General features: G+C 43.1%; 2 long non-coding RNA genes across 9 annotated transcripts in view; one reads left to right on the top strand and one right to left on the bottom strand.

Moving 5' to 3' along the window:
• The window catches only part of LOC106837981 (uncharacterized), a 54,253-nt gene that overhangs the window by 12,650 nt on the left and 18,865 nt on the right, over positions 1 to 22,738 (bottom strand). For 7 of the 8 annotated variants that reach the window (XR_011493766.1, XR_006512450.2, XR_011493769.1 and 4 more), the window contains exons 3-5: positions 15,721 to 15,783; positions 10,191 to 10,335; positions 2,060 to 2,230 (exon numbers count right to left, since the gene is read on the bottom strand). This is a non-coding gene — a long non-coding RNA (uncharacterized lncRNA). Of the gene's footprint in view, positions 1 to 2,059; positions 2,231 to 10,190; positions 10,336 to 15,720; positions 15,784 to 20,601; positions 20,731 to 22,738 lie in introns of those variants that run through there. The other variant, XR_001399752.3, reaches the window with a different exon arrangement.
• On the top strand, positions 10,545 to 22,112 carry LOC139040036 (uncharacterized). Its single transcript, XR_011493770.1, has 2 exons — positions 10,545 to 11,335; positions 20,647 to 22,112. It is a non-coding gene; the product is annotated as an uncharacterized lncRNA (long non-coding RNA).

The raw sequence follows: 22,738 nt of genomic DNA, 5'->3' as shown, positions 1-22,738 counted from the left end.
CAGGATAAATAAAACTGGACATTAATGGGATTGAAACAGAGGTCTTAGTAACTATTAAGCACTAATAACTATATAGCACTAGTGAAGGCTGGGTAGACTAAAGCAACCCTCTGTTGGGCCCCCAAACAAGTCTGGTCTATTTACTTCAGCTTTGAGAAATTTTTTTTAAATTTTTATTTTTTTAAAGATTTTATTTTTCCTTTTTCTCCCAAGGCCCCCTGGTACATAGTTATATATCTTAGTTGCAGGTGCTTCTAGTTGTGGCATGTGGGATGCCGCCTCAGCATGGCTTGATGAGCGGTGCCATGTCCGCACCCAGGATCCAAACCAGTGAAACCCTGGGCTGCTGCAGCGGAGCACGCGAACTTAACCACTCGGCCACGGGCCGGCCGGCTCAAGAGAAGTTTTTTATTAAATTTAAAAAGCCGGCAGGCAAAGATTACAATGAGAAACCTAACCTGGAATAGCCTGGGGCAATAGCTAGGCAGATTAACCAAGATAAAGACTGTTAAAGTAACCAGATTCGGCCCGAGATAGAGTCACTCATGCTAAACTCCAGGTCAGCAAACCAAAACTTCACTAAATTTCTACCCTGGGCTCTCCCAGAAAAGGAGGGCCTAGGTCACCCAATCATCACTTGCCGCTCAGCATAGGTTACCTGACCCAGCTCAAAGACTTCCCTTTGCTCCATGTGTGGAAAGAATGCTGCCTTAACCAATCAGCAATTGCCCACGATATCTTCCTTGTTCCTGCTCCCTTGTGCTTGTAAAATCTCTTGTCTTATACGGCTCTTTAGAAGTCCTTTCTATCTGCTGGATTGGATGCTGCTCAATTCATGAATTGCTGAATAAAGCCAATAAGATCTTTAGAATTTACTCAGGGGCCGGCCCAGTGGCGCAGCAGTTAAGTTCGCACGATCTGCTTCAGTGGCCGGGGGTTTGCGGGTTCGGATCCCAGGTAGGGACATGGCACCGCTTGTCAAGCCATGCTGTGGCAGGTGTCCCATATATCAAGTAGAGGAAGATGGGCACAGATGTTAGCTCAGGGCCAGTCTTCCTCAGCAAAAAGAGGAAGATTGGTGGCAGATGTTAGCTCATGGCTAATCTTCCTCAAAGTAAAATAAAATTTACTCAGTTGAATTTTGTTCTTTAGCAAGACTGACAAAATGCTAGGGTCCCTAGGCTCGTCCCCTTGCTGAGGACCCAGTGCCTTAGGTACTTGAGTGGGTAAAATGATCCGGGAGTGAAAAAGAAAAGTTTCTGGGACTCCTTGATGTGAGACCCCCATGCACTGTGGTACCAAACTCATTGGTGAAGCCCTGATGCCGGCTTCAGCGAGACAGAGAGAAATGGAAATGCAAGGATTGATAGGATGAAGGTGGAGGTTTGGATGAAAATTGGAAGGTTTAAACAAGCTTTATGTCTCCTTTACCTGAATGTTTTGTGGGAATGGATATCACGTCTGACTGGGGAATGCCTCCCCTGTCTACAGTTAGAAACGTAAGGATTGATGAGATTAAAGTGAAAGTTTAGATGAAAATTCATGTCTGAAGTGGTTGCATCTCTTTTACCTGAATGATTATGGAGATGGACATTGTATCTGACCAGGGAATTTCTATAAAATAGAAAGCATGGAAATCCACCCTTCAAGCAGTATTAATTGGACATGCTCAACGGGAACCAATAAGATGGCCTGAGCCCGAACAGACTAGAGTGTGGAGAGCTGATATCAACAAGTTCTCTGTGCCGTAGCTCTAAGTGGAGCATCCACTGGGGCTTATTGTGAAAGTCTGTGAGTGCCTCCCAGCACCGACGACTGAAACTTGGCTCTCGAGATTCCCATTCCAGGGTAATTACTAGCTTGCTATCGGACCTTAATTGAAACTGCCCCTATGACTGAAAGCCATAAAACAGCCTTCAGTCTAAAATGCCTGTCAGGTCTTGGGTGATGTCAGAAAAACACTCATTGGGGAGGCCAGTGCCCAGAAAAGTTCCATAATGAAATGGAAATGGTTACAAAGGATCATGCTACTTCTGCAATGCAAGGATGATGTACTTACAAGCAGGGAGCTTCTTTTCGCCTTGGACTGATGTGTGAGGAGCTGCCAGATTCTGTCATCACTTGGACGGTGCCTTATAAACAGCTCTCAACTGGCCAGCAAAGAGCGGCTTGGTTTATTGTTGGCAGTTGTAAGGTAAACAGACAATATCCTCTTTGGAAGGCCACCATCCTGGTCCAAGAAAGGTAAAAGCAAATCAGCGTGGTGGGCTGGATCCCATGCTATTTTCCTAGCAGTAGTGGAAGAATTAAACAATGATAAAAGCTCCTATATTTTGCTTTTTATCTACTCATGGACAAAGGCCTATGGCTATGTAATGAAACCTCCATAAAAACCCTAATCAACAGGATTCCACATTGAGAGGTTTCAGATTGGTGAACATGTCACAATGCTGGGAGGGTGGTGCACACAGAGAGGACAGGAGCTCTGCACCCCTCACTCCAGACCTGGCCCTGTGCGTTTCTTCCCTTTGGCTGTTCCTGAGTTGTATCCTTTATAATAAACCAGGAATAGTAAGTAAAAGATGGCAACAAAAAAACCTTTCCAGTTATTTATGTATTTTTACAGTTATGTATTGACTCATAGTAATTCCATGAGTTGGTATATAATGGTTTATGTCATTCAGCCATTGTTGGTTTCTCTATATTTATTGCCACAAACTTTCTATGTCTGCAGCAAGATAATATTTTGAAATATTAATCTTTGTGATTTTCTTTTCTGTCCTACTGAGTATATGATTCTTCACCTAATCATACAAGGACACTAAAATGCCTGGAGAAGAATTGGAGTTATTAAAACAGGAATGCAAACAGAAAGAAACAGTTAGCTTTTGACTTTCCGACTTAAGCTCTTGAAGAAAAGAAAAGGCATTGGGAAATCAAAAAGACCCTGCAAGGAAAGGGCAGAGAATATGTGTGTTCACAATAGATGGTGTCAAAGGTAAACAAAGCCGAAAACAGTTAAAGTGGTGAGGACAGATTTTATTCAGTAACACTACCGCAGTAGGGAACGGAGTCCAGCATAAACTGAACTCGACGTCAATTTGTGCAGAGGTCTGAGCTAGAATTACAAATTTGGGATCAATGGTGTCAATTGCCTGCCCAATATCAATTCTCTTCTTTTTTTTTCTTTTGATTGACATATGATTGACATGTAACATTATGTAAGTTTAAGGTATACAACAGTGTTGGTTTGATACATTTATATATTGCAACATTCGCTAATACTTCTATCATGTCACATATTGTAATTATCATTTCTTTTTTGTGGTGAGAACAATGAAGATCTAATCTCTTAGCAACTTTGGAGTTGATAATACAGTACTCTTGACTGTAATCACTATGCTGTGCATTAGATCTCCAGAACTTATTTATTTGCTACTTGCAAGTTTGTACCCTTGAATAACAACTCCCAATTCTCCCGCGCCCCAGACCTGGTAACCACCATTCTACTCTCACTTTCTACCAGTTCACCTTTTTAAAATCCCACATATAAGTGATATCATACAGTATTTGTCTTGCTCTGTCTGACTTATCTCACTTATCATGATGCCCTCCAGGTCCATCTATGTTGTTGCAAATGGCTGTATTTCCTCCTTTCTCGTGGCTGAATAACATTTCAGTGTGTGTGTGTGTACATATATACTTTTTTTTTAAATTCCATCAGAGTCTTAAATTATTCAGAGTGCAATGTGCCCAGTTAAAGATACCTTCCCTGACTTGCTGGCTGCTAGGCATGGCCAGCTCTGACCAATGAGAGGTAAGCAGAAGTCGCTGGATAAGAGTTCCAGGAAACTTTATACAAAGGGATAGATTAGACTTGGGTGCATTTTTGTCTTTCCCCCATCTTCCTGCCCAGAACGTGAACTTGAGGCAGAGGCAGGGCATCTGTCTTGTCATATGAGGCAAAAAGAACATGAGAATGAAAGCTATGTGAGGATGGTGGAGAGGAACAGTCGCAGGTCCCTGGGACATTGATGACGTTGTGGAGCTCTGTGCCAGCCCCAGATCAGGAATTTGTGTCTCACTCATTTGGTTAAGCTAGTATAGTCACTTCTTCTGTTCTATGTAGTGAAATGCAATCCTAATACTGATGGCAACTGAACCCAAGGGCCTCGATGAAATTGCCCAGGGAGAGAGTCTAGACTGTGAGAAGACAGGAGGGCCTAGAGAGTCCTATGGGAACTCGTAACACTCAATGGCCAGGTAGAGAAGGCTGACTTGGAGAAGAAGAAACCTGAAACCAATGTTTAGGAAGGAGTACTTGGAAGTACTTCCAAGACCAGGAAGCAGAAGGGTAAAAGAACCAGCTCAGGGGCCAGCCCAGTGGCATAGTGGTTAAGTTCTTGCACTCTGCTTTGGTGCCCTTAGGTTCAAGCTTCTGATCCCAAGTGCAGACCTATACACTGTTCATCAAGCCATGCTGTGGCAGCGTCCCCATATACAAAATAGAGGAAGATTGGCACAGATGTTAGCTCAGGGCCAATCTTTCTCACCAAAAACACCCCAGCTCTGTAGCCAGATTACCTGGATTCGATCCTAGCTCAGGTCACTACTAGCCAGGTGACTTAGGCAATTGACTTAACTGGGCTGTGCCTTGACCTCCTTATTCATGAAATGGGGATGATAATAGGGCTATTGTGATGATTACATATGAACGGCATGCACAGTAAACCCCTGGCCAGCATTAGCTGCGATTGTTGTTAATCATTACATAGAAAGAAGACCTTTTTGGTTTTGTTTTTGTTTTTGGTAAAGGCTAATCTCTTGGGAAGCCTGCAAATGGTATTATCCTCCATGGGATTACAGACATTAGTCAGCAAACAGGCCTAATGAAAGACGGTTCCCTCCAGGGTGTAGCAGAGTTCCTCCAAGTCTGCCTGGCTGGCCCTGTAGTTGTACGCTGGTGAAAAGCTTTCCATTCAAAGAACGCTTTAGAAGCGTTCGTTGAACCCCTTCCATGTGCAAGGACTGTGTTGGATGATGGCGGGATACAAAGATGAATGCAGTACAGCGTGCGTGCGTGTGTGCGTCGGGGCTGGGGGCAGGGGAGAGAGATCCCTCTGGGGCACCAAGAGCAGCTGCTACCCTCTTTTTCCACTGGGCTTGAACCACGGCAGATGGGAACCTGGAGAGACACCTCATGAAAGCTGGGGATGGAGCTCACTTGGCAAAAGGCAGAGCCAAGTGATGGAGAGAAACAGAGTCCCAGCACCTTGACGTGTTTGAGCCCTGGATCAAATACCACCTGAAGGGAGAAACCTTCTCCAACTTTTCATTTATGAGGTCCAAAAATTGCTAAAACCACTATGAGTTAGATTTTCCTTCACTTGCAACTGAAACAGCCCTAAATGATGCAAGTGACACCTAATTAACATTCGCCTCCTGCCTTAAAATGTACTGCTTTGTTTGCAGCTGTTAATGCCTAATTAAATCAACTGTTGAAGTTGCATAGCCAGCCAGTTTCAGAAACTGGAGTAAACCCTAGGTATCATTGTAAAAAGATTGTATTAAGGAAAATTTCAAATACAAAAGTAGGGACAATAGTATAATGAACAACTATGTACCTATCACTCCATTTCAACAATTGTCAATCCGTGAACAAACTTAATTTCACCTGCCTTCCACCCCGCAAAATGGATTGTTGGGTTTTTTTTAAGATTGGCACCTGAGCCAACATCTGTTGCCAATCTTTTTTTCTTCTTCTTCTTCTTCTTTTTCTCCCCAAAGCCCCCCAGTACATAGTTGCACATGGTAGTTGTGGTCCTGCTGGTTGTGCTATGTGGGGCGCTGCCTCAATATGGCCCAACAAGCGGTGCCATGTCCACACCCTGGATCCAAACTGGCGAAACCCGGGGCCACCAAAGCAGAATGCACGAACCCAACCACTCAGCCACCGGGCCGGCCCCAAAATGGATTGTTTTAAAGCATGTCCCATGCTTCATGTCACCTGGTTGGTGTCCCCAGGTGACAGGACTGCATCGTATCTGCCCAGGAGCAGAGAGAGGGGAGGTCTAGCCCACTTCAGACCCCAAGATTCCCATGGCAGAGGGTGTCTTCTGATGCTGGCAAGTCAAAACAGGTGACTTTCCACTACAAGTGGTATTAACAGTCATGTGGCAGAGAGACGGAATGATTAGGAAAAGTTTTCAGATTGGAAGAAAGATTATACTGAGCCCTATGAGATGCATAGAAGGTAAGTACCTAAAGAAACTAGAGAATAGGGTTTATTTTTATTTCTAATAAAATAAATAAGTGTAATAGTAAGGAAAATTGGAAAATAAAGAAATGTAGGGAAAATACTCATTAAAAGTCTCATTAACCAAAAAAGCCATTGGCATTTGGTTTCTAGTGCTGGTTGGTTGGTTGGTTTTTTCCCTCTCTCTTTACATTAGTTTTAACTGTACTATATTTTTACTTAACAGGCCAAGCAGTTTTCTATGTTACTGAGGACTCTTTACAAACATGTATTTTTAACAGATACATAATATTTTATTAAGGACATATTCCATAGTTTATTTGATCAATCTCCCGTATTTTGGCCTTCTGATTCCATTTTTTGGTGATTATAAAGAACTATGTGATATATATTGTTCTGCTTAAGACTTTTTCTGTATTTAGAGTTATTTAATTAGTATGGACTACCAAAAGCAAAATTATGAATATATGAACATATGGACATATGAAGTGGAGCATTTCTAATACTGATTTTACGCCATCTCATATTGTTATACAGTAATCTCAAGAGGCACTTCGAACTTCTCGAGATAAAATTGATAGAAACTGATTAATTTTAAGAACATAGACCCTAGAGTATATGGCATAGAAATAGAATTTTTAACTGGGCATATAGTCATCCAGAAAAAAGGACTACATTTCCCAGCCTCCCTTGTAGTTAAGTGTGACCATGTGACTAAGTTCTGGCCAATGGGATAGAAGCAGAGGTGTTCCCCCAGCTGCAACTGGAAAACTTCCCCAGTGGGTGCCTTTTGCCCTCTTTTTCTCCTCCTTTTTTCATTTAACTGCCTAGAATGTGGATGCTACCATTTGGGACAATGAGCATAAGGACCAAATCATAGGCATGGTGGGGAGATGACTTAGAAGCCAGGGTCGCTGAGAACTTTGAAGAGTGGAGCCATCATTCCACTTCTCCATCACTTCTCTCTCTTTACATGGGAGAGAAACAACCTTCTATCTTAAGTCACTGGAGGTTTGGGTTTTCTACCACGTACAGCCAAACATAATTCTAATAACAGGGTGGTTTTAGAAACTGGGAATAGCATTGTTACACTCTTTTTCATACGCCCAGAGAAGTGAAGAATTACTGCCAAGGGAAAAAGCATTTCAAATGTACTTTGAGACTGTGTCCTTCGATTTGGCTTCATCAGCATTCCTGATCGCAACAAAAAAGAAAACTGTAGTGTCAGCCGCAGGAAATTCCAAGTAAAGCTATAGGATTCATGTCATTCAACTTCCAATTTAGTTGCCTCAAGTGTAAAGGAAAAGAAGGGAGTTGGGGCACAGTAAACGTCTCCCAGTTTATTATGTTTCTGCAGATTACCCTTTCTACTCCAAGAACTACTTACAGGCTCTCTTGAGAGAACTGCGATCAAAAATACAGTGGCATTTGGCATCTCTTTGGGAGCACATTTAACTCTGCTCCTAGAAGAATAACCTGTTTTAATTTGCTAAAGCTCAAGTCAAATCCTATTTTCATCTGGGCTGGGCAAAAGAAACCACTGAGAAAATATTTTAAAATAAAAATACCACTCTGAAAAAGAGAAGCAAAATGCCAAGTCAAAAGAAGGTTGTGTTAGAATGTACTTTAGTTATAGTAAGTCAAATCTGGTGAAAACACAGAGACTTTGGGGCTCAGATCTAAAATATGTTAGGATTGGGGAATCATGCTTTTTGGTTCCTCAGAAAAAGTGGTCATTTCTGGTGCAGTGAAGAGAGTGCAATATTTTCTTGTGCTATTTAGAAGCAATCCTGGTGCTTGCTTTTTCCTGCCATTAGAATTTGTCAGCAGTCAAAATTAGATTCAGCAATCTTCAGAAAGAAGAACAAAGCTGGAGGCATCAAACTCCCTTATTTTAAACTGTACTACAAAGCTATAGTAATCAAAACAGTGTTGGGGCCGGCCCCGTGGCCGAGTGGTTAAGTTCACCCGCTCCGCTTAGGTGGCCCAGGGTTTCACTGGTTCGAATCCTGGGCGCGGACATGGCACTGCTCATCAAACCACGCTGAGGCGGCGTCCCACATGCCACAACTAGAAGGACCCACAACTGAAAATACACAACTATGTACCGGGGGGCTTTGGGGAGAAAAAGGAAAAATAAAATTTCAAAAAAATCTTAAAAAAATAAAATAAAAAACAGTATGGTATTGGCACAAAAACAGACTACATAGATCAATGGGACAGAATAGAGAGCCCAGAAATAAACCCATGCCTATATGGTCAATTAATCTATGACAAAGGAGGCAAGAATACACAATGGGGGAAAAGATAGTCTCTTCAATAAATAGTGTTGGGAAAACTGGACAGCCACATGCAAAAGAATGAAACTGGACTACTTTCTTACACCATATACAAAAATAAACTCAAAATGGATGAAAGACTTAAATGTAAGACCTGAAACCATAAAACTCCTAGAAGAAAACATAGGTGGTAAACTCTTTTACATCAGTTTTAGAAATATTTTTTAGATATGGCTCCTCAAGCAAGGGCAAAAAAATCAAAAATAAACAAATAGGGCTACATCAAACTAAAAACCTTTTGCACTGCAAAGAAAACCATCAACAAAACATAAAGGCAACCTACTGAATGGGAGAAGATGTTTGCAAATGATATATCCAATAAGGCATTGATATCCAAAATACCTAGAGAACTCATTCAACTCAATATCAAAAAGACAAAATATCCAATTAAAACACGGGCAGAGGACTTGAATAAACATTTTTCCAAAGAAGATACACAAATGGCCAAGAAGCACATGAAAAGATGTTCGACATCACTAATCATCAGGGAAATGCAAATCAAGACTACAATGAGATATCACCTCACACCTGTCAGAATTATCAAAAAGACAAGAAATAACAAGCGTTGGTGAGGAGGTGGAGAAAAGGAAATCCTCATATACTGCTGATGGGAATACAAATTGACGCAACCAATTTTTATGGTGCAACCATAAACCATACTGTTTATGGAAAACAGTACGGAGTTTCCTTAAAAAATTAAAAATAGAACTACCATACAATACACCAACACCACTTCTGGGTGTTTATCTGAAGAAAGCGAAAACACTAATTCAAAAAGATATCTGCACCCCTATGTTCATTGCAGCATTATTTATAATAACCAAGATATGGAAGCAACCTAGGTGTCCATCGGTAGGTCAATGGATACAGAAGATGTGGTGTATATACATATACACACACAATAGGCCAGTGCGCCACTATAAAAAAAATGAAATCCTCCCATTTGTGACAACATGAATGGATCTGGAGGGTATTATGCTAAGTGAAATAAGCCAGACAGAGAAAGAATACCCTATGATTTCACTTATACATGGAATCTAAAAAAAAAAGTCAAGTGAACAAACAAAACAAAACAGAAACAGACACATAAATACAGAGAACAAATTAGTGGTTGCTAGAGAGGAGAGGGTGGGAGATGGGCAAAACAGATAAAGAGAAGAGGTACAAACTTCTGGTCATAAAATAAATAAGTCACAAGGGGGTAATGAACAGCATAGGGAATATAGCCAACAAGATTATAATAACTTTGTATGATGAGATGGTTATTAGTCTTATCAGGGTGATCATTTTGCAATGTAAATAAGTGTTGAGTCACTATGTTGTATACCTGAAACTAATACAATATTGTGTGTTAACTATACTTCAATTTAAAAAAATGAACACAAAAAAATCAGGGACAGACTCAAAAGCAAAGAGCTATTCCCAGTTGACTCTCTCCAGAATTAAACAGCATCATCAATGACGTAGCTTAATTTGATGTCCCTTGGGTACAGAACTCTCTTTGGACCAGATCTCCCCTCGCACTTCCTCTCTGCCAACCACGTGTGATGGATCTGGCCAGTTTCTGCAAGATCCCCTCTTTCCCCTTAACTCACCCTGGACTGAAGCTTCAGGTACTTGCGCAGCCGTCTCTCCAGCGAGCTGAGGGGCGGCCATCTAGTTTTGAGATCGCACAGGGCGAGCCAGCTTCCTCCTGCCGGTCTGCATACCTCTGGACTACTCCAGTCAGTTGCTGTTCACCTGCGGGAAGCAAACAAATAAAGCTGAGTGTTGTTTTAGGCAAAGCCTAACAGAGATAGCAAATCTGTCTCAAAAGGAATCATAGATATATATGGATACATATATATAGTGTATCCCAAAGCCAATGAGAGTAAAAAGAAACATGTCACCATCCTGGGCCATTCTATTACGATAATAAATAATTAACCTTCAGCAGGTCCAATTACCCATTTACGTATGGACTTCAGGAGGTTTCTGATGTTACGTCTTTTTCAGAATAGATATTTCACTTCCAGGGTAAAGGAGATGGGTGTAGAACTTGGCAATGAAATCTGTACTCTTTTGGAGGAAAAAGGACTGCGTTTAACTTGAATTGATGATAGATTTTAACATTATATTCCAGAGTGTTCCACCAGGGTAACAGCTCATTATTACCCTGTGCTTTTTCTTTAAAAGCTGTCCGCCTGCTGCCAAGGGGCCCCGAAGGTTGCCTTTGCTCCTTGCTCGCTTTCCCTTTAAGAGTCGTTAGCTTTTAGGCTGGTTAAGTTCCAAGTGCCCTCTGGACTAATTGGCACCCTGTGAGGATTTTCCAATTTGGGAGAGAATGAGCTTGTTCTTCAGGGAAGGTTCTTCAAGGTAGTTGCTCTCTGAGAGCTTCTTGCCCCCGCCTTCGGCAGCCTTCACCAGAGACAGATTCCTCTTGCTGTTAGGAGGAGCTAGAAACTCACAGACGGAAGAATAGGAGCTCAGGGCAGACTTGCTGAGACCTTTGAAACCAGTGCCCTTTCGAAAGGGAGCGAGCAGGGGAAAGGCCAGCGCAGGCAAAAGCAGCTGAACCACCCACCCCACCCCCCAGGACAGGCACAACAGCTCTGGCTAGACATTTCCAGTCTTCCTTTTTCTAAAGAGCTTCAGCGCAGGGGGTTGGTAGAGGGAGCTAATGTATTAACCAGGATTCCAAGCAGGGAGAGAGAGCAGCACTTACTTGAAATAAATATTTAACAAACCACCTGGACTGGAGGTAGGTACCCCAAGGATTGCTGGCTAAGAAAAGGTGGTGGCTCAGCCCAGCAAGACTCCAAGAGGAACGTGTGTGTGTCCAGGGGGTGAGTGAGGAAGCATGAGAAGAAAAGACGTGGAGAAGAGGGAAGTCCTCTCTGAGCCACCACCTGCCACCCCAGATCGGGGATGTGTGGGAAAAAGGCTGCAGTGGAGGGTGGGGTGACAAATAAACAAGTGATCGCCTGGAGGGAAGCAATGAAGAGTAAAATGGAATGGTTGTTTTCCGTGAGTTGTGGGCTGTCGTCCTCTTCCCCAGCTCTGCTCTGAAATCTGCAGGGAAGTTTACATTGTCCCCTGTGGTGAGTGTGGGTGCGTGCATCCTTTCTGTGGAAACTGAGGAGGTGCTGAGTTGTATGGTCTGTTGACATTGGGTGAAGAAAAGATGGAGCAGTGCTGGACACAGGATATAGGACCAGCTGGGTTGTGGCACCTTTGTTCCTCTGGGTGTTCACATTGCAGTCCTGGAAAATGGCAGAAAGGAGGTGACAGCCAAAGTTGGTTTTGGGTGGAAAAGAGGAGGCTCAAAGCTGAACTGGGGGCCATCCCCCAGGGGAGCGCTCCAGGCTCGATGTGAACTGAGCACTGCCTGACTCTAAAGCTCATGCCTTGATCATCTGGATAGTCGTGTCCTTCCTCCTGCCCCTGGACAGGGCTTTAGAACTGTTGGAATTAGTGCCTCATTGCGGCTGGCCCCAGTTTCTGGTAGGAGGAGCATAGCATGGGGCATAAATGCATGGGTTGTGGAGCCAGAGTCTCTGGGTTTGAATCCTAGCTCAGCCAATTACTAGTTGTGTGACCTTGGACTTGTTATTCGGATTCCATATACCTCAACTTCCTCTTCTGCAACAGCAAGACAACAATAGGAGCTTCTTGTAGGGTTGTTGGGGGAGTAAATGAGATTATGTCCATAAGAATTTTAGCACAATGCAATAAATGTTAGTCATTATTTTCTAACAACAACACGGGACCACTCACTCCATAAACAGCCCTGAAGCTCAGCAATGCTGATGTTATTTTTCTATCCATCTTTCTGATGCACAGAAAGAGTTCAGGTCCTGGAGCCAGACAGACTCGGTTCCAATGCCAGCTCTACTCCTGATTGTGTCACTCTGGGCTAATTACTTAATCTCCCTGTAAAAGAGGTGAAAAACATGAAAACTTGCCTGGCCGAGTCCTGTCCATCTGGTTTGGTCATGAAATGATCTGGCGGCTCCCCTGCCCTACTCTGCTTTGCTACCCACATATTCTAAACAGCTCTGAGGGCTCCTAGGAAATCAAACTTTTCCCATATTCAGTTAAGTTTGGCTGGAGTTAAACTCACTTGGTGGGAAGTGTTCCCTCTGTGTTGTGAGGGAAGCCTGTGGGCCTCACCTTAGCACCTTGCTGGGTGGGTTGGCTGAAATATGACGGGGTCAGTTCAGCGATATGGGCTGTTTGGAGAACTGCTGGGAATCCTAAAATTGGCTAAGATGGGATAAACTAAGTCAAACACATTTATTGTGAGGCAAACTTGTCTCTTTTTCCCTCAGCTTTGGGCAAGTCTCTATGTTAGCTGCCCCTCCCCCTACACTTCCAAGGGCCTCCCCAAAGGCTTTTGTCACTGAATACCACCATCTGTAATGTTTTCTCCTCCTAGGATGCCCAGCTCCATTATAGCCCCTCCAGTAGGCTTGATTTCCCTCAGCGTGTCGCATGGGGGACCAAGACATTTTGTTTGGCTGTTGGAAGAGTAACTACAGGAAGTCGAAGGAACTGGGAGCATATATATCCCCATATATAGATAGATAGAGATGCGTTGAAAATGCCCTGGGAGATTATCTCTGAAGGCTAATGATGGCTATCTCTAAATGTGGGATAGCATGGTTTTATTTTGGTGTGGCTGTACTTTCTAATCTTTTCTGTAATGAAAAGGTATGGCTTTTGCAATAGAGGGAAAATAATTGTGAAAAATAAAAGTGATAGTCTCAGCTAGAAAATTCATCCAACAGGTATTTATCCAGGCTGTATTGTGGCCAGCACTGGGCTTGGCACCCAATGAACTAAAGGAGTAAGACCCCTGCACTCAAAGAAACTGCAACAAACTGAGGGAAACCTTCAACAAGCAAATAAATGTCATGACAATGTGGGGTGCATGCAACAAAAGAAATGACCTGGGTGCTGTGGTTGAGAGTAATGGGAGGAGGCTGTGTCTGGTGGATCCTACTTTAGAAAGCAGTTAACAGATGATGTTTAGGCTCAGACCTTTAGGAGGAAAAGGAGCCTGCAATGCAAAGAGTGGGTGGAAGAGAGTTCTAGACACAGGAAGTGCCTGTGGGATGGTCTTAAGGCAAGAGTGAGCTTGACACAGGGAGGGACTGTTCGGGGAGTGAAGGCGAGATTGTGGAGGGTGCTGGCGCCAGCTCATGCAGAGCCTTCAAGCCTTGATAAAGAGCCTGGTCTTTATTCTAAATCCAAGAGGGAGCCAGTTAGGAAGCTCTTGAAAGAGAAGAGGTTGGGGGGTGTGGGTGGAGAAGGAAAGAGGTGCACAGACTGAGGGCATTCTGAATGGAGAACAGATAGACAAAACATTGGATTGGAGGTGGGGAATGAGAGGCGGAGGTGCCATGGATGCCCTTTCCTGGCTTGGAATTATTTATCAAAGTGAGGCAGACTGTGGGAGGAACAGGCGTGGACATGTCAAATTTCAGACGTCTGGGTTTACTAAAAGGGCAGCATTCAGAGGCGGCTCAGCCCTCTGATGTGATCAGGCCCAGCGCAAACAGGAGAAACGATTCACCAAATTGCTTTGGCATAACTTAACAACTTTAAAAGTTCTAGTTCCTTATTTATAGAACTCTTAGGGATGTAAAAGAGTCACATATAATTTTGCATTGTACTTTCTTTCATTTTATGGGTGACAGCATGTGCATGGTGGCATTTGGTAGTTTGGGGTTTCATAAAGATAACGAGTGTAATCCTCGTGAATGTCAAAGGTCTACTATAGATACAATAGATGATGCATTGCACGAATTTCCAATAGAACTTTATGGAAAACATAAAGTGGCTAGTTGGTGTGTGGTCTGTGGATAGACAATAGTTACCCTTTATCGAGCACTTACTATGTGCTGTGCATTCTGTTACACTCTGTAAATATCCCATTTAGCCCCATAGTACTTATCATCCATTTTTGTGTGAGCAAAAAAGACTCAGAAAGGTTAAGCAACTTGCCTAGTGTCATAACTCTAGCAAGGGACGGAGTCTGTATATGGACCCAGGTCTGGGCTGACTAGGAAGCTTGGGTGTCTATGAAGCAAGTGTTGTCCTTGGTAGCAGAATGGGTTATCTAGGAATCCTAGGTTGGGATGGGGTTGAGAATGAAAACGGTTTATTGAAGAGTGACATTCATGGACAGACAAGGCCCCACTGCAGACTTGTCAAAGTCTCTGCCAGCCCAGCATGGAGCTCTGAAGCAAAGACTGCCCATTGAAGAGGTCCTCCATTGGGTAGAGATGGCTAGGCCCTTGTACAGCTACCTCAGCTCAACCCTTGGCTGGGGAAAGCACTCCAAGAAAAGCATGATCTCAGCTTGGAAGCTGGGCTGGACCCCAAGGGCTGTCAGTTAACTGTATTCCTTGCATCTGGGCATTTAAGATCCCCTTAAATGGGGATCTGAACAGTGCATCTCCTTGGCTGCCACCCGCTCTAAAAATTGCCAGCACTCCTTTCATCCAAGAAAAGACAGTGCATTATTTATCTATTGTTGTGTAATAAATTGCCCCAAAATGTACTAGCTTAAAATGACAAACACTTATTATCTCACAGTTTCCATGGGTTAGGAAGCCAGGCATGGCTTAGCTGGGTACCTCTGGCTGAAGTTCTTTTACAAGGTTGTAGTCAAGCTGTAGCTGAGGCTGCAGTCTCATCTGAAGGCTCCCTGTAGTTGGAATATGCTTCCAAGCTCACTTGCATGGTTGCTGGAAGGCCTTGGTCCCTCATCACATGGGCCTCTCCACAGGACTACCTCACAACATGGCAACTGACTTTCCCCAGGGTAAGCAACCCAAGAGACAGCGAGAAAGAGGACTCAAGGCAGAAGTCATGACCTTTTATAATCGAATCTTGAAAGTGACATCCCCTCACTTCTGCCACATTCTGTTTGATAGAAGCAACTCAATAAATCCAGTCTATACTCAAGGGATGTACAAGTACAAGAATACCAGGAGGTGGGCATCATTGGGGGCCATTTTAGAGGCTGCCTACGATAGGCAGGTACATATTCAAATAAACAACACTGATGGCAATAATAATTTTACCTACCATGTATTGAACACTTGCTATGAGTCAGGTGTGGTATTAGGCTCTTACCTACATCATCTCCAGGCAGCTCCTTTATTCACCCAAGATTCATCAGGTGTCAGGCCCCATGAGCTGCAGAGAACAGAAAGACAAAGGAAGTACACTTCCTGCTTTTGACGTGCTCATGTCCATAGGTATAATTTGTGTCAACTTTACAGAGGAGGAAAAGAGGTCACACAGTGAGCAAGTAAGTGGCTGAGGTAGGAGGCCAAAGCTGGTCAGTGTGACTTCAAGGCCATAACTTTTGTGAAGACAGCATACTCCTGTATCCACAAGCCCACAAACATCACTAGCCTAAGAACAACTATGAGGAAGGAACAAGCCACAAAGAATACATACAATATAATTCCATTTATATGAAGTTCAAAAACAGGGGCTTGTGTAGCAGAGCACAAGTAGCAGTAACACTAAAGAGAAAAGCAAGGAAATCATTTCCACAAACTAGGATAGTGGCCATCTCGGCGGGAGAAGGGGAATGTGATGAGAGGGTACACAAGGGACTTCTGGGGGCTGAGTACTATTCTGTACTTGGTGGTGGTGGTTATATGGGCGTCCAATTTTTAAGGACGCATTAAACTGTACGTACATGTTTTATTTATTCCTCTGTATGTATGACATATTTCCCAGCAAATAGAATCACAGTAAGAACAACTATGTCAAGTGGAATGTTATTTGCCAAGTGCAGGCACCTGTGATGGCAGGTAAAGCGCTCTTTGCCAGAGACAGGAGGGGCATAAGGCCTTCTTGCCTTTGGCAATCTCCCACATAGATGAATTCGCAGCCTGGCTCACCACTATGTTCTAGACGTGTGTTACACCCAGAATAAACTCTGAGGAGGACAGTGCTTGGCAAGATCCTGTTGCCATTTGATACAATGTGTCTGAGCAAGTTGAAGTTTTTCTGTTCCCGAAAGGGGGGTTGAAGAATGAAACCTAATTCACATTTTAACAACAGTCACTTAGATCTTTACCCAGCAAAGAGCAACTTTGTACAACAGCGTGAGAGAGCGCTCAATCCCAGGGTATCAGAGAGGAATTAGGTTTTAATTTATTCCCTTTCAGAACCCGTTGAAAGGCAGAGGGCACTTTTAGGTTCGGTTCTGTTGGCGATGTTGCAGCCAGACCAGCTGGAAATACAGGAGGGCTTCCGAAACCAGTCTGTCCACCGGGAGGATGAGGGCAGGGGACTGGGAGATGTCCTAACTCTTTGGGGGATTCTGAGCTCATTGGGCCCAGTCCCACCTTGGTCAGATGGAGCTTTCTTTGCTTTCTGAGTTACCAGCTCTCTAGATGTCCTGGGCTTACAACAAGGCTCTATATCTAGACTTGGGGAGTGGTTACCTGCACCTGAGGTAGGGTCACATGGAGCTGAGGTGTGTTTTAGGGCCCAAAGATTGCCCTTCCACTGTCAGTTGGAGGCAGGGAAGCAGGACAGGTAGAGTTGCCAGATAAAGTACTGGACTCCTGTTAAATCTGAATTTCAGATAAACAATGAATAACTTTTTAGTATAAGTATGCCCCAAGTATTGCATGGGATATACTTATACTAAAAAAGTATCCATTGCTTATCTGAAATTCAAATTCAGCTGTTCAGTGGAGCATTCTGTCTTTTTATTTCCTAAATTTGGCTACACTGGGAGGGGACGGTACCTAGCATCTAGCAAAGGGAAGGACAACTGGGTGCAGCAGAATGCTCCCAAGCTCTGTGGAGCTAGCAATCGATACTGCTTTCTTGATCTGCTCACGATCTCCATTTCTCTCCCTTTCCCCAGCCCTTGGAGGCTTCTAACTAGTGTATAGGCTGTGCACCTAATCTGCACCACATATTTGATAATATTCAGGAATTATTATTATGTTGTGTGATAATGGCATTGCGGTTTTTTTTGAAAGGAGGTCTTATCTCTTAGAGATATATACTAAAGTATTTATAGATAAGCGATAACTTATCTGACATTTGCTTCAAAATAATATGGCGGGGGGGGGCTAATATATATCATCAAAAAAAAGGGCAGATGCGGTGGCCAGGGACTGGCAGCAGAGGAGGGGATGGACTGCATAGGGGCACAAGGAAATTTGGGGAATGACAGAAATGTTCTGTATTTTGATGATGGCGGGGTTTCAAATTAGTTAGAAACTTATGTCCACACACAAACCTATACACAAATGTTTATAGCAACTTTATTCATAACTGCCAGAACTTGGAATGAACCCAGATGTACTTCAATAGGTAAATGGATAAACAAATTGCGGTACTTGCATACAATGAAATATTATTCAATGATAAAACGAAATGAGCCACTAGGGGGTTATGGGTGGGAGAAATGGGGAGATATTGGTGAAAGGTTACAAACTTCCAGTTATAAGATTAACAAGTTTGGGGACCTAATGCACAGCATGGTGATTATAGCTAATAATACTGTGTCATATATCTGAATGTTACTAAGAGAGAAGATGTTAAATGTTCTCACCACAAAACAGAAATGGTAACCATGTGATAGGATGTAGGTAGCCGCTAATACTACTGTGGGAATCATTTTGAAATTTATAAATGTATCAAATCAACATGTAGTCTTTAAATTTATACAATGTTATGTGTCAATTATACCTCAATAAAGCTGAAAGGAAGAAGTGAGCCACCAAGTCAGGAAAAGACATGGAAGACCCTTAAATGCATATTGCTAAATGAAAGAAGCTAGTCTGAAAAAGCTACATACTGTATGATTCTAACTATATGACATTCCAGAAAAGGCAATACTATAGAGACAGTAAAAAGATCAGTGGTTGCCAGGGGTTAGTAGGGAGGGAAGGGAGGAATGAGTAAGTGGAACACAAGTGATGTTTAGGGCAGTGAAACTATTCTGTCTGATTCTGTATATGACATTATGCATTTATCAAAACCCATAGAACGGTATGACACAATGAATGAGACAGTGTAAACTATGGCGCTTAGTTAATAATAACCCAGTATCAACATTGATTCATTAACTATAATAAATATATCACACCAATGTAAGATGTTAATAATAGGAGAAAATGTGTTCTTGGAGAGAGGGGGTATATGGGAATCCTCTGTGCTTCTACCAGTTTTTCTGTAAACCTAAAACTGCTCTAAAAAATTGTCTGCTAATTTCTTAAAAAGTAAGGAAAATAGAAGGAAAAAAATCCAAATGAGATATTTTGGAATTTCTCAATAAAAACCAGTTGCTAAAAAATCATTGAAATTAGATTTAATTGAGATAACTATGAATGACTGGAAGAAAATTATTAGAAGGATTTTACATTCAGGTTTCCTCTGAGTGACTCCAAGTTCTCATTGCACGTTAACCTGAAAAATGGAAATTCTAAAAACTGTTAAAAAGATGGACAAAAACACACAATCATGTTACTCTACAGATGTACTCTGCAAGCATGCCCTCCCATCTCTTTGTTTACCCAGCAGTAGTTTTGCATGTAACCGCGCTGTATTCGCCAACTTTGTTTTCTGATTCTGTGGGAGGGTTACTCATGTTCACAAAGGGTGGGGTATGCAGGGAGGCCCTCTGGAAATTTGATGAGAATGAGGGGGAACTTTAAAATATCAACCCAGCCACACTTACAAACACTTGTTGGAATTGCCTCCATGGAGGCTGGGATCCTGTGCTGTTAGAAGCCTTCCCCTGACGGGCTGGCCTTGGTTTTATTGCTTTGTAACCATTGGGAACCAGCTTCTGGCCAAGCGTCTGGGAGGGCACACCCAGTTCCCAGCTCTGGCTAGATGTGAAAGTGAAAGGTTCTCATTGAACTCTGTGGGCTGGGAACAGAGCCACCTGTCAGGAGGAAGAACAGGTTGCGCCTAACTCGAGGGTGCTCCCAAGTGGCTGTGGACCAGCAATGGTCCCTGCAGAGAGAGGCAAGAAGTGTGAGCCAAACCGTAAGTATATAAGTGTGAGTGCATGGAGAGCACGGAGGAGTCTGGGGTACAGAATCCTTGACTGTAACTTCCACTCGTGGCCTGGATATGCCAATATTGTCACAGGGTAAACCCGGAGCTTAGAACAACTAATCAATGGTAACTGATGTTTATTCGGCACTTACTCTGTGCCAGGCATTGGGCTACACGTTTATGCAAAATATCTCATTTAATCTTCACAACAATCATAATAGGCAGGCCCTATTTGTACCTCCATGTTATAGGCGAAGAGATGGAGGCACAGAGAAATTAAGTAGCTTGCCTCAGGTCACAAAATTAGCATGTGGCAGAGCTGGGATTTGCACCTGGCCTGCTGGACCCCAGAGCTTGTTGTCTTCATCACCATGCTAGTGAGGAGGAGGGCAAAAAGATTACAGAAAGTGTTCCTTAAATGGCTACAACGGCTTTCAGCTATTACTGCTTGATGAGGGTGATAGATGGGTCTGCTGATAAAGGAAGAAGCTAAAAGGGGGAGAGGGGTGGGGCTGGGATGGCAAACAGCTGTGACAAGTGCCCTCAGACTGGAAGGAAGCTTTTCCAGGTCAGAAGTGTCTGTACCTCGAGTGCTTAGCATGGTGATGGACACAGAGGCGGTGCTCAGTAAAGGTTTGCCGAATGAATGCAAGAAAGAATATGTTTTTGGCCATCAAAGCCATTTACATAGAATTACCTCCTAGGCCCCTAATAAACATCTGATTGCCTGCTGATGATATTTTTTTTATTTAGGTAAAATATATTTAGCATAAAATTGACCATTTTACCCTTTTTTAAGAGTATAGTTCAGTGGCATTAAATACATTCACATTGTTGTGCTATATACAACGACACAGAGATTAAGAAACCAACAATCCCTTTCCTCTCTAAACTAGTCAGCATTAGAGTTGGTCAGGATGGCCTAAATTAAGCTGTGGGAACAAAAAACTCCAAAATCTCAGTAGTTGAAAAAAATAAGGTTTATTTCTTTCTCATGCTATGTGTCCGTCACAGGTCAGCTGGGGGCTCTGTTCCACGTTACTCTCACTCTGGACACCAGGCTGACGTGAGAAACACCAACTGGAGTACCGCTGGTTGCTATGGAGAGAGAAAGAAGTGGGAGAATTTGTATTGGCTCTTAAAATATCTGCTCCCATGTCATTGGTCAAAGCAGGTCCCGTTCCACATCTAACTTCAAAGAGGATATGGAAGTATACTCCCATCACGTGTCTGGAAAGAAGGAAACAGGATGTTTGTGAAGAGCCTGAGAATACTACACGACTCTTTCAGTTGCAAATGACATAAACCAAATTTTAATTGGCCGAAGCAGAAAAGGGAATTTGCTGACTCACGTAAGTGTAGGGGTTGTTTGGCTTCAAACACGGTTGGATCTAGATAGTCAAAGATGTCTTCAGTGTTCCATCTCTCTTCTGTCTGGTCCTTATTCTCAGCTAGCAGCCTCCCAAGTCACGACAGAAATAGCCATCAGCAGTTTCACAATTATTTTCCATCAACTATAAAAGGGAGAGTCTCAGGGCAGTGTGGTGGCATAGTGGCTGAGTTCGCACACTCCGCTTTGGCAGCCCGGGGTTCACTGGTTCGGATCCTGGGCATGGACCTACACACTGCTCATCAAGCCATGCTGAGGGAGCATCCCACATAGAAGAACTAGAAGGACTTACAAGTAGGATATACAACTATGTACTGGGGCTTTGAGGAGAAAAGAAAAAATTATTTAAAAAAAAGGGAGAATCTCTTCCCACTCTGTTCCACAAAAGTACCTGGAATGATTTCCATTGGCCTAGATTGAGTCACATGTCCATTCCTGGTCCACTCTCTCTGACTCTGATTAGTCTGGCCTGATTCAGGTGCCCAGGCTTTTGGAGCTGGGAAGTGAGTCAGCCCCACTTGAAAACTGTGGATGGATAATGGGGGAGGGTTGTCTTCTCCAAATGAAGAGATGATTCCATTACTAGAAGAAGGGACACTGGGCAGGCCAAAACAAAAGATATTCATCGTGTTCTCTCTTCCCTTTTGTGGTGGGTCAGATGCACCCGTGATGGAATCCTGTTGGAATGTGTGACCCCAGGCTTATACCTGCTACCGCCCTTCAATTTATGCTCAAGGAAAGGCTAGGGCTTACTTCTCTGAGCAAGGTGTGGCGGGGAGGAGCTGCTTAGAAGTGGGCTACGGAAGAGGAATGATCAAAGATAAGTTGAGATTGGAGCCCAGAGAGTGAGAGAGCAATAATGCCACTAACAGAAATTGAGGGATGAGAAGGAGAATCAATTTTGGAGGGGAGAGTTGAGCTCTACATCTTGAATTTGAAATGACTGGGATATGCACGTAGAGCAATCCACAGGCATTTGGAGCTGCAGAAGCATAACTCTGGATAACTCTGGATAACTCTGGGAGAGCTAGATATTGACTTGAAAATCATCTGATGATAAGAGGTAGGCTATCCGGAGGCCTGAGACACCTGAGGGAGAAAAGGAAAGAAAAGAATGTGGTCTTCCTTGGGAAATATCCCCAGCTAGTGGGTGAGACAAGGAAGGGGAGCCACCAAATGTGACTGAAGAAGATTGGTTATAAGGATGAAAAGGAGATAAAGGGTAGTTTCTACTTCTCAGAGATGTCCTCAACTCTCCTCAACAGGGAAAGGATGAAAAACACTCTCCATGTCATTTCCTCTGACCTCACTCTCACTTCTGATTTTCCTTCTTTTGATCCTGGATTGTATCGTTATATCTCTGTGATCTACAAACACCCCTGCACATCCATGTATATGATGATATGCTTGATTATACTTACATTTGTTTCTGTATGTCTTTTGATTGTCAGTTGCCTGATTCACCTACTACCTGTTGATCTATCCCTGTTTTTACTCAAAAGATTATTAGAAGATGATGCTAAGCGGAAGTCTTATCGTATTGATTAAAAACCTGAGCTTTCTCAGCAGAACTGGGCTCTAATCTGTGATGTCACTTACCACTTTTGTGGCATATTTTAAATTACTCAAGCTCTGAGACTTAATTTCCTAATCTGTGAAATGGGGATAATGATATCCACTTCCTAGAGTCACAGAAATGACTAAATGACATGACTT

This window comes from Equus asinus, chromosome 13 (assembly GCF_041296235.1).
Source record: "Equus asinus isolate D_3611 breed Donkey chromosome 13, EquAss-T2T_v2, whole genome shotgun sequence".
NCBI lineage: Eukaryota > Metazoa > Chordata > Mammalia > Perissodactyla > Equidae > Equus > Equus asinus.
The sequence above is the reverse complement of the archived record's forward strand: the minus strand, read 5'-3'. Positions and strand labels throughout refer to the sequence as shown.